Source organism: Equus quagga, chromosome 3 (genome assembly GCF_021613505.1).
Source record: "Equus quagga isolate Etosha38 chromosome 3, UCLA_HA_Equagga_1.0, whole genome shotgun sequence".
NCBI lineage: Eukaryota > Metazoa > Chordata > Mammalia > Perissodactyla > Equidae > Equus > Equus quagga.
Genome location: NC_060269.1, coordinates 33,773,827 through 33,784,458, shown reverse-complemented (window position 1 = coordinate 33,784,458; position 10,632 = coordinate 33,773,827). Strand labels below are relative to the sequence as shown.

Sequence of the window (10,632 nt, the reverse complement as noted above, 5' to 3'; positions counted from 1 at the left end):
TCAGTGAGGCAGACACCTGGTGCATACATGGAACCAGTGATAGGATGTGAGACTGGACCAGAATGTGAATTGAGGCCAAGGAACTAGATTGTGTCTTGTTGGCAGTGAAGAAACCACAGGAATTATGGAGGTGAGTGACATAATCAACTTTGGTTTGTAGGAGATAACACCAGGAGCAGTGGCGAGAAGTCAAGATTGATTAAACTCTGAAAACACGGAGCCAAGTTTAGGAAACCCCAGCAAAGACTCAAAGGAGATGATGAGGACCTGGACTTAGGCAAGACATCAAGGAACAGAAAAGAGAAGCCAGATTCAAGATTTTCTTGTCCACATTAGAATCCTTAAAGCTTGCCATGGAGGCTGGCACACTGTAATTGTTCCAAAAAAAAAAAAAAAAAAAAATGCTGCTGATCTTAACTTGTTTCATTTCCCACTTGCCTGTCACTCCAGAGTTTATAAACCAATTTAAAATACTTTATTTCACTTTATTTTCTCGGACAATTCTATGAGGACAGTTAGTTACTATTATTCTCATTTAAGAAGGGGAAACCAAGAGCGAGTTAGGTGACTATGGTCACAGATAGTGGCAGGGCCAGGACTCAAAGCCAGGTCTCTTGACTCTCTGTGGCATTTTTTTCTTAATAAATTATTTTAGAATAAAAGAGAAGTCCTTTGGCTAAAAGGGAAATAGGTATTAGTAACTCTGCCCCTCCCAAAGTAAGAAAGAAGCATTTTCAGTGTGCAATGAGGGCGGCGGCAGCAGGAGGAGCCAAAGAACAGAGAAAGAGGAAATGTTAACTAGGATACAGAACATTTTTATTACGAAACCCAGTCCTGTTCTCCTGTATGGGAGATGTCGTCATATGCAGTCTACAAAAAAATTACAACTATTTAAAGTGTGCCCTTTAATTAACAAGTCTTACCATGACTACCTCTTGTTACCCAACAAAGCCATGTTCAAAAAAGAGCAAATTAATGTACTGAGAAAGAGAGAGAGAGAAACAAGACTATAAAGCATTCATTCAATATTTGAGCATTTACCATGTGTCTTGCAATAGTCTAGAACTTGGGATACCAAAACAAAATAGAACAAAAGTTCTTGCCCTCATGAGGCTAACATCACAGTAAGGGAAGACAGACAACAGACATATAAATAAGGAAGCCAATGTGGCTGGACCTGAGTAAGCAAGAGGGAAAGTGTAAGAGAGACAGTCAAAGAGGGGCTCAGATATAGGGCTTTCCTTCTAGATGACTGGAAGGACTTTAATTTTGAGTGAGATGGGAAGCCATGGGACAGAGAGGAACCTGATTTGACTTCTGTTTTAAAGGGATCTGATGGGGACGCAAGAACAGAAACGGGAAGACCAGCTAAGAGACTACTGCAATAATGCAGATGAGAGATGAGGATGACTTGGACCAGGTGAGGGCAGTGTTAAATCAGATTCTGGATGAATTCCAAAGGACCTGCTATTAAATGAGATGTGGGACGGGAGAGAAAGAGAGCAATCAAGGATAAGGCACAGGTTTTATCCTGATTCACAGTGTCGACGAAAATAATCCATAACCAATCTATAAATGAAAATTTGGGTGAGTTTATTCTGAGCTGAAATCTGAGGACCATGGCCCGGGGCCTTTCTTCCTGAAGGAAGAAAGGGCACCAAGGGAGTGAGGTATACAGAGTGGTTATATACCCCCAAACAGGACGTTTCACATATGATTGAAATGTCGCTCCCACAATAGTCACAAGATTGCCCTGTCAGCACAGCGCTTGATGGACACAGCAGGTAGTGGGTCTGCTATCTCAGAGGGCGTAGCAGGAGGCAAGCCTATTGTCTCGAGCTGGGTGGTCACAGGTGAGCACAGTAATCAGTTCCTAGCCTAAGGAAAGATGCTTAATCCTTAAGGGAATGCCAACGTTAGGAGGGGGAGGGAAGTTGCACCTTTATCTTAAGGGCCTTTGTTCTTGCCATAGGGAATCTCTAAAGCAAATATACAATGCATGCTCAATGGCCGCGGTCAGGCCCTATTGGAAAGACAAGGTCAGGCCGAATTAGGTTTACACCAAATGGCTTCCTCATATTCTCCAATATATTCTATTGCTTGCCATTTTTATTTGTCAACAGCAAAGACGGAATTACCCTTTAATGAGCTGGGGAAGACTGTGGGAGGCAAGTTTGATGTAAGATCAGGCATTCAGCTTCAGATACATTACATTTAAAATGCCTACTAAATATCCAGGTGGGATCCTGAGTAGGCAGTTGCATTTACCAGTCTCAGGAAGAGGTCAGAGCTGAGATGTAAATTTGAGAATCATCAGTGTTTAGGTGTCATTTAAATCCATGAGACTAAAAAGATTACCAAAAGAGTGACTGGAGATAAAGAGGAGGTGTGACACCACATTTCATAAAATTTATCCACACACACAGAAGGAACACATATGTCAAAGTGTTAACTTTGTCTACAGATGAGTGGTATTATGGTGCTTACATGTTGTTTTTTGGCTGATCATCTTTTTCTGATTTTTTAAAGGAGGCATATGTTACTGTGGTAGGCAGAAAAACGGTGCCCCAAAGATGTCCACGTCCTAATTTCTGGAACCTGTGAATGTGTTATAAGGCTAAGGGAATTAAAGTTGTAAATGGAATTAAGGTTGCTAATCAGCTGACTTTAAGATAAAAAGATTATCCTGAATTATCTAGGGGGGCCCAATGTTATCACCAAGGTCCTTTCAAAAGGAAGAGAGGGGTAGAAGAGCTGAGCAGAGTGATGTCATGTGAGGAGGACTCAACCCACCCTTGCCAGCTTTGAAGACTGGAGTAATAAGGGTCGAGAGCCATGGAATGCAGGCAGCCTGCAGGAGAAAAGGCTAGGAAACGGATTCTCCCCTAAGGCCTCTAGGAGTGCTACATGATGAGGATCATCAAGGCTGCCCCAGGGAGAAGCCCAAGGAATCCTGCCCTACATACTGATCTATAGCATCCTCTGGGAAGCACAGCACATCCTGACTTAATCCGATCTGATTCTTTTTTCTTTTTTTTTTGACGAAAATCATCCCTGACCTAACTACCACCAATCCTCCTCTTTTTGCTGAGGAAGCCTGGCCCTGAGCTAACATCCATGCCCATCTTCCTCTACTTTATACGCAGGACGCATACAACAGCATGGCTTGCCAAGCAGTGCCATGTCTGTACCCGGGATCCGAACCTGCGAACCCTGGGCTGCTGAGAAGAGAAGCAGAAAGTGTGAACTTAACAGCTGTGCCACCGGGCTGGCCCCGATCTGATTCTTATCTAAAGTTACAGGACCACCCACTAACCAGACCCCACCTGCACTGATACCATTTTAATGATTTTTTTCAGCATCTTTCCTTTGTCTTGTAAAGAAATCACTCACATACCTATGCCTTATAAATTTAGCTCTAACCCTCAACACATTACAGCTCTTTTCTGCCCATGGGTCCTGGCCCCATTTTACTCCATGCTATTCTCTGAATAAAGGAGCACTACTGCCAGACGTTAAGAGTCCAAGAAATCTTTCTTTTGACTCCTTGGCTCGCTGAGCCTGCATCACTACTGATGCCTTGATTTTATCCCAGTGAGACCCATGTCAGAGACTTCTGATCTTACGAACTGTAGGATAATAAATTTGTGTTGTTTTAAACCATTGAGTTTGTGGCAGTTTGTTATAGCAGCAAAAGAAAGCTAATGCAGTGGCCGTGGTAACAAAGAAACAAGAAACCATACACAAAAATTTTTTAAGATGAAATTTAGAATTTTCCTAATTTTAATGAGAATTGTCAAATAACTATTCATGATTTAATTTTTATCTTTGCCATAACCTGTAACTTGCTTCCTTCTGCATTTGGATTTCTTCATAATATGAGAATCAAACAGGATGAGTCCTTAATTTAACCAGTTATTGTGATCATCAGCATTACATTCAATGTATACTTAAATGTCAGTTTCTAAATTAGACATAAAATTTGCATATATACTCAAAAACCTAGTAAAAAGAATTATATGCAAGGTGAAAAAAGTGATAATCGTGTTTTAGCTATACTTGTATGCACAGAGATTCTATCAGAATCACGTTAAGATTTGAAGTTCAGTAGTACTCTGAAATAATGGGATGTACATGAGGTAGTAACTATTTTTGAGCATGGCAGATTTTTTTAAAACTATCTAGATGCTATAATAAAAATTAAGTGTCCAGAATGCATATCTTCCACTTTTTTGCCTGACAAACTCAGTTCAAATATCACCTCTTTTAAGACACATCTTCCCCCACTTTTCCCAGGCAGTCAACTGTTCTCTGTGCTCCACAGCCTTCTGTTCACATCTCAGGTAGAGTATTTGTCATCTTGTTTTCTAATTTATCTATTTATAAACCCCTCCTCACCAATTCTCATCCCTCAGCTGACAATCCTCCCAAAGGACAATATCTTACTATTCCTCAGAATCTAGCACAGTGCTTGGTACAGTAATCTGTTAATAATTTTTTTTAAGGTTCACGAGTAGATGCTCTATCCACTTTTTGTTGATTTACTATACTATAAAGAAACATTTGAGTAACAATCTTAACCTGTGTGATCTGAGAATTTTTTAGCAAAAACATTCTATCTTCTAAGTTTCCTGTGTTGAATCAAGGCAAAATCTAACTGATCTTCCAAAATAGAAAGATAAGTTTGTAAGGAATCAAAACCCAGTAACAAGAGCTTTACTAGATGAAAATATGTCCACCTAGAATAATGCAAGCAATAACATTCCCTAAATAAACGAGATGGATAAAAATTGTCTAATAATTAGTATATAGATTGCTCTAACATTTAGAATAGTGATATCTTACCACAATTGAATTGCAGTCTTTCTCAGAAGATCCATGCCAACTATCTGACAAGCTTATGGTTTGTATTGCAGGGTTTATCACAATTTGGGATTGTGAAGTTCTCTGCCCTCTGAGGCCAATACAAATCTTAAAAGGTTTTTAAGTGAAAAGAAAGAACCAGGAAAGGATGATACCATTTTACTCCATTTTTTTGCTAAAACCAAAAAAGCTATCCAGATGTATATAATTCTAGGTTTTTACGCCTTCAAACCTCCCTGTGGGCGGATTTTCGTGGTACCCCTAAACCCTGGGGCCCATCTGAACGGCAGAGCAATAGCTGCCACCTTTTATTGAATATTTATTACGTGTGAGATATTGTGCCTGCATTTCCTCGGCTAAGCCTCCCAACAGGAGACAAGATTCCATTTTACAGGTGAGGCTCAGTAAGGTGAGGCTGATTGACCAAGGCCTCAGAACGAGGGGCAGAACTTGGGAAAAACTATGGATTTCATAAATCCAGATCTATATGGTGTCAACTTTAGATTGTTGTATAAAAAGAGGAGTGATGTCATGTCACATCAAGGGAACACCAAATAACCCTTTACATTTGAATATGGCAGGCTGCTTATCTTCATTTTCTTTCTTTGTTTTTTTGCTTAGGCCAAAATGAAAAATTAGTTTACATTTTCTATGCGAACCTTATCAGGAGATCCCAATAATGTATTAGGTGACAGAACAGACCAAATTTCTAAAATATTTAAAATTTTCACTCCACAGAGAATAAGTCACACCCGACAACTACATGCATAACATATTTAAACCCATTAATTTAACCAATCAACCAGATTTTAAAGGAGTCCATAAAATTTTTAAAAGCCAATATAACTCAGCAACTTTCCACCTTTATGTTTTTGTCACAGGCAGAACAGACTAGGTGTCCTAGAGTGGCAAAATCACGGAGGCAGGAAGGACTTCCCACCGGCTCGTGTATCTAAGCATCTTTTCCTGCTTTCTTATGGAAAGAAATCAAAGAATTTGGCCAATAATCAAATCAAACTGTTTCAGTGAATTTTCATGATTCCTGAGAGTATGGTTTCATCCTACAATTTTAAGCTGAGCTTACCAAAGTACAAGAGAAATTCTGCAGCATTTACAACATTCAATAAGATAACTCAGCACTGCCATTCCTAATAAATCAGAATGTCATTTTATGAATATATAATGAAAATCAGGTGGGCAGAAATCCTGAAATGGGTTGGTAAGTGCACTGCTCCCCTGCAAGGTTCACATGGAGAGCAGCATTTTAAGACTCACATTTGTTGTCCTCCATAATATCTTTAATATCCATTCCCTCCTCTCCACCCTCATTCCCCCATTTCTCTACTATCATGGCTTTCAAGCTTTGATCCACAGGAAGAAATACACTCACATCAGGCATATAACTGAAACAAAAATTTCACAAAACATTACTTACCTCCATTACACGCGATACACTCTGTGTATCTAATGTAGATTGCAACCTACCAATGGGCACAACCTTAAGTTTGAAAAACCCTAAACCACTATAGCCATCTCTGTGACCATTATTAATTCATCTCCAGATTGCCACTTATCCTCATAAAATGTAAATCTGACTATAATACTCCTCTGCTTAAAATAGTTAAAGTTCCCTCTGCCTTATCTGTAAAAAAAAAAAAAAGTTTTTCTGTGATTCAGCCATTCATTCATTCAGCAATTATTTATTGAGAACCTACTACTTGCTAGGCACTATGCTAGGCCTTGGAGTACATTGGTATATGGGTCCAACATGGCTCCTAACATCATGAAGTTGACAATCTAGCTAAGACAGTCATCACATATATATTTCATACTCATTATGAGTGCTCTTATCCACCTCTCCAACTTAATTCAGTCCCCTCCTCCACTTTTACCACATTGCTGTAACTATTCTGATTTGCACACAGGTCCCAGAAAAAGCCACACTCTCCATCCATTTTGGCCATTGTCTATGATGTTTCTTCTGATTGGAATGCCCTTCTCTCCTTAATCATCTCACAAATCCTCCTCAGCCTTCAAGAATCAACTGAAGTGTCTCCTCCTCTATAATCAGTTCCCCGGCCTCCTTTCCACATCCCTTCATTTGTCACTCTTATGTCTTGTCATCAGGTACTGGTCACATGCCTCTATTATAGTGCTGATCCCATTGTTTTGTGATCATTTTTTAAGATGTCAGTCTTCCTAGACTGTGAGTTATCTTTGTATCTACCGCATAGTTAAATGCTCACAGGATAAATGAATGAGTGCTATAATTTTGCATGGATCAATAACTCCATTATGCTGATTACTCAGTTAATCAATGTTTGAAAACATACATTTTTCTAGATTTTACAGTAAATATATATATCTTAAGGACTTTCTTTTTAAAGTCTGATTTCAATATATGGATGTTTTCCTTCATTAAAAATTTGCTCAGCAGCAGTTAGTCTGACTTGGGATATTTGTCTTGAAATTGATCCAATGAATATTCTCAATTTCAATAACGACTCCGGCAAGAAAAATCGTACAGGATTTCCAAAATCAATACATTAGGTCAGTGTCTGCGGTGCAGCACAGTTCATACAGGCAATGCAGTGTTACACCATGTGTTTCCATTTCTCAATGCTAATCACTTTTGATTTGAAGATAAGCTGTCAGATGCTATTAATCTGTTTACCATCTCCCACTACCCCACAGAAGGCTTTACTTTCTCCTTTTCAAATAATTTCAGGAAATTTTAGTGGAGCAGAATGACTTTTTAAACAAGCAACTTTTAAATAGGTCATTGTTTTATAAGAGTAATACAGAACACATACTGAATCCATGCAGGGAATATTCTAAAGTTCTCTGTCCACTTTACCTTTTATCACTTTTCCACTTAAGACTCCGATTTCCCAATTTCTACTTTTAGGTTTCAATCTGCTTGGGAAGTCTCTATTTTTCTAAATTCCGTCACCATTAAACATTTTGATTTCTTTCCACATCTACCACTCTAGTTCAAATCTGAACTAGTGTTGGGGAGTTCTGAGACTAGCTCAAGGACCTGGGCAATCTCTAGTACTCTCCATATGAAAATATTAAGACCTACACATCAGGGTCATACTGAGTATAAAACAGACTGCATGAGACAGCCTAGCAGAGTCCTGGCATCAAGCACCATGTGCTAATTAACTATAAGGAAACTTCTTTTCTCTCTTTCCCCCTCCGCAGTCCTCCATCTTGGACTTCAAAGCAAGACTCATGTTGAACTGAGAATGTGATCTCCTTACTACCCACCTGGAATTCCTGCAATAGTTCCCCACACCCTAGGACAACAGTTCTCAAAGTGTGGTCCCCAGAGAAGCAACAGCAGCTTCAACTGAGAATTAAAGAGAGAAAAATGGACATTCTCGGGGGCGCCACCACAGACCTGCTGAATCAGAAACTCTGAAGGTGGGGGCCAGCAATCTCTTTTCATGAGCCTTCCACGGGATCCTGATGTATACTCAAGTTTGAGAATCACTGCCCTAGGGTAAAGTCCAGTCTGGCGTTGTAGGGTTTCCCAAACCAGTTTTCTTCCATTTACTGCACTTGCCTTCTCAGAGCTCTTCTAAGGAGAGTTTACTCATTATCTTCCAAAACTGCCACTTACTTCCCCAACTGAGATTTTACTCACCTGTCATATCCTTCCTTCTCTATGACACCTCTCCCAACCACTCGGCTTAAATGCCAATGTTTCCTAACACAGTTTCCAGGAATTTTTTCCTCCTTTAATTTCAATTATTTCTGAATACTCAGGTGGTAATCTGCAGAGGTCACAAACTGGCTGTTCCTGCCCACGGAGGGCGTATGAGTGCGTAACTGAATAGGTTGCCAACAACATGAAAAATCAAGAAAAATCACATAAAAATATAGATTTTGGATTTGTGTGGAGAAAATCAGATCTGTGTATGAGGGACCCACATTTCAACATGGCAACAATCGTTTGAGGCGCAAACATTTCAAGCACTTGCCAGCACTTTCCATGCCAAATACAGGCTTTCTTTAGACATCTTCAAATAACTCAAACTGACTTACCATTCTTACGGTTATGGAACTTTTCACCTTTGTTTTTTGTCTCTCCTAATAGAATATGGCCCATAAAAGAACTGACTTATTCCTGTCTTTTTTTTTTTAATTCCTATTAGCTTTAACACAAAACAATATGTTTACTATATAAAAGAACATTTTCCACGTTGTGGACGACCGACTCCAAGATGATTAAGAATCTGCAAAGGCCTTTTGGAAACGTTTTTCTACCAAGTTGGGAAAACTATAGCAGTCTGTTTTTTGTCTATTTTCCAAAGTGTCTGTATTAGGGCAGACCTCTTAAGAAAAGTAATAAAATAAGAAATTTTATCATATCATTTTGGCTTAGGTTGCCTTTCAATTTCTAAAGAGAAATACGAATTATTTGAATACACTACGTCTGCTGGAGGAGACCTAACCCGGGCCCGGCACAGATTTGACAGAACCTAGATAACTGTTTGTGACTTTCAGTTTGAACCCGATTTTATATCCTGGATTTTATCCCATAAAAGAAGAGTTTTAATTTCACTCTCGGCAGTAGTTACACTGGACCTTTCTCCAACCCATTCTCTGGTTAACCATTGGCCAGGTTTGGCAGCAGCAAGGAACGAACAGCCTTACCAAAACCTCCTTCCTGTGGCACAACGGTAAGGCCACAAACGTGCCCAAAATGATGAAAAAATTTTAACACTGAACAGAGCGTTTCTTTTTTAAGGAAAAAACAACAAATCTTCTGTTTGAACCCATCTTGCTGACGTCTGCCTGTCCACACACATCCCGCACCCCCAATATCATCCAATTCAGCAAGTCTCCCTTTCCTTCCCCGACCCCAAAGCCTCCAGGGGGCGCCCCCGACGCCGGGGTGGGGAGCCCAGCGAGGGCTCTGGACGCCGCGCGCAACCCCCGCCCCATACTCACTCACCCAGGCCTCCGGAAGTGCGGTCCCGCCCCGCCCCTTCCGCCGCTCTGGCTTCGCCCCGCCCCGCGCTGGCCGCGGCGCGCAGGCGCAGTGCCGGCTGCCGGGAGCGTGGGGCGCGGCGGGAGGCCGGGGGCGACGCGGGGCGGGGCCAGGGTCCCGGCGGACGTGGCCGCGGGCTTGTGGGGTGTGGCGGCCGGCGCTTGAGGATGGGGTCTTGCGGTGTTGAGCGGAGTCGGGAAGTCGGCGGAGCGTGGGCAGCTGCTGGGGAAGGGAAGCGGGGAGGATGCTTTACAGCTTTGCGGGTAGCTTTTGCTTTTCTCCAGGTCCAGGCTGCATCTTTCGACTCCTGGCTCGAGGGTAACGTTCGTCCCCTCCCGGCCTTGGTGCTTCTCGAAGCCCGGGAGACGGAGCCAGAGTCCGGCCCCGGGTAGCCTGCGGTGGCCGTCGTACGCAGACCCTCTTCTTCGTCTCCCCGGAAGCTTAGAGGCTGGGGTGGAGGGTGAGACATGGCCCGTCTGACACACTGGGGACACTAAGGAGACCTGGCCTCCGCCAAGTAGTTTCCAACCTGTTGGAATCAATGCTCAACGTTCTGCGGAAATAGAGCTCAGGTTTTTAAGCCGTGGCGTGGTTTTTAATAGCTCAAGGACCCGCCGTTTTTTCTCTTAGAGAAGTTACACATTCGTATTGATTAATATTTGTTGCACCCAAGGCAAGGACCCGCGCTCACCGCCCTCGGAAAGTCCCCGAGGAGGAAAGGCCCTGGCCTGAGATGGAGATGACCGCGAACACGCTTAGTATCTCCT

The 10,632-nt window shown here is 41.7% G+C and overlaps 1 protein-coding gene across 1 annotated transcript in view; it reads right to left on the bottom strand.

Annotated features, from left to right (window-relative positions):
- MMAA (metabolism of cobalamin associated A) overlaps window positions 1–9,849 on the bottom strand; it is a 24,200-nt gene extending 14,351 nt beyond the window's left edge. The window contains exon 1 of the mRNA XM_046657517.1: window positions 9,830–9,849. The gene's annotated coding sequence lies outside the window, so the exon portion shown is untranslated. The remainder of the gene's footprint in view (window positions 1–9,829) is intronic.
- Between the last annotated feature and the right edge of the window lie 783 nt (window positions 9,850–10,632).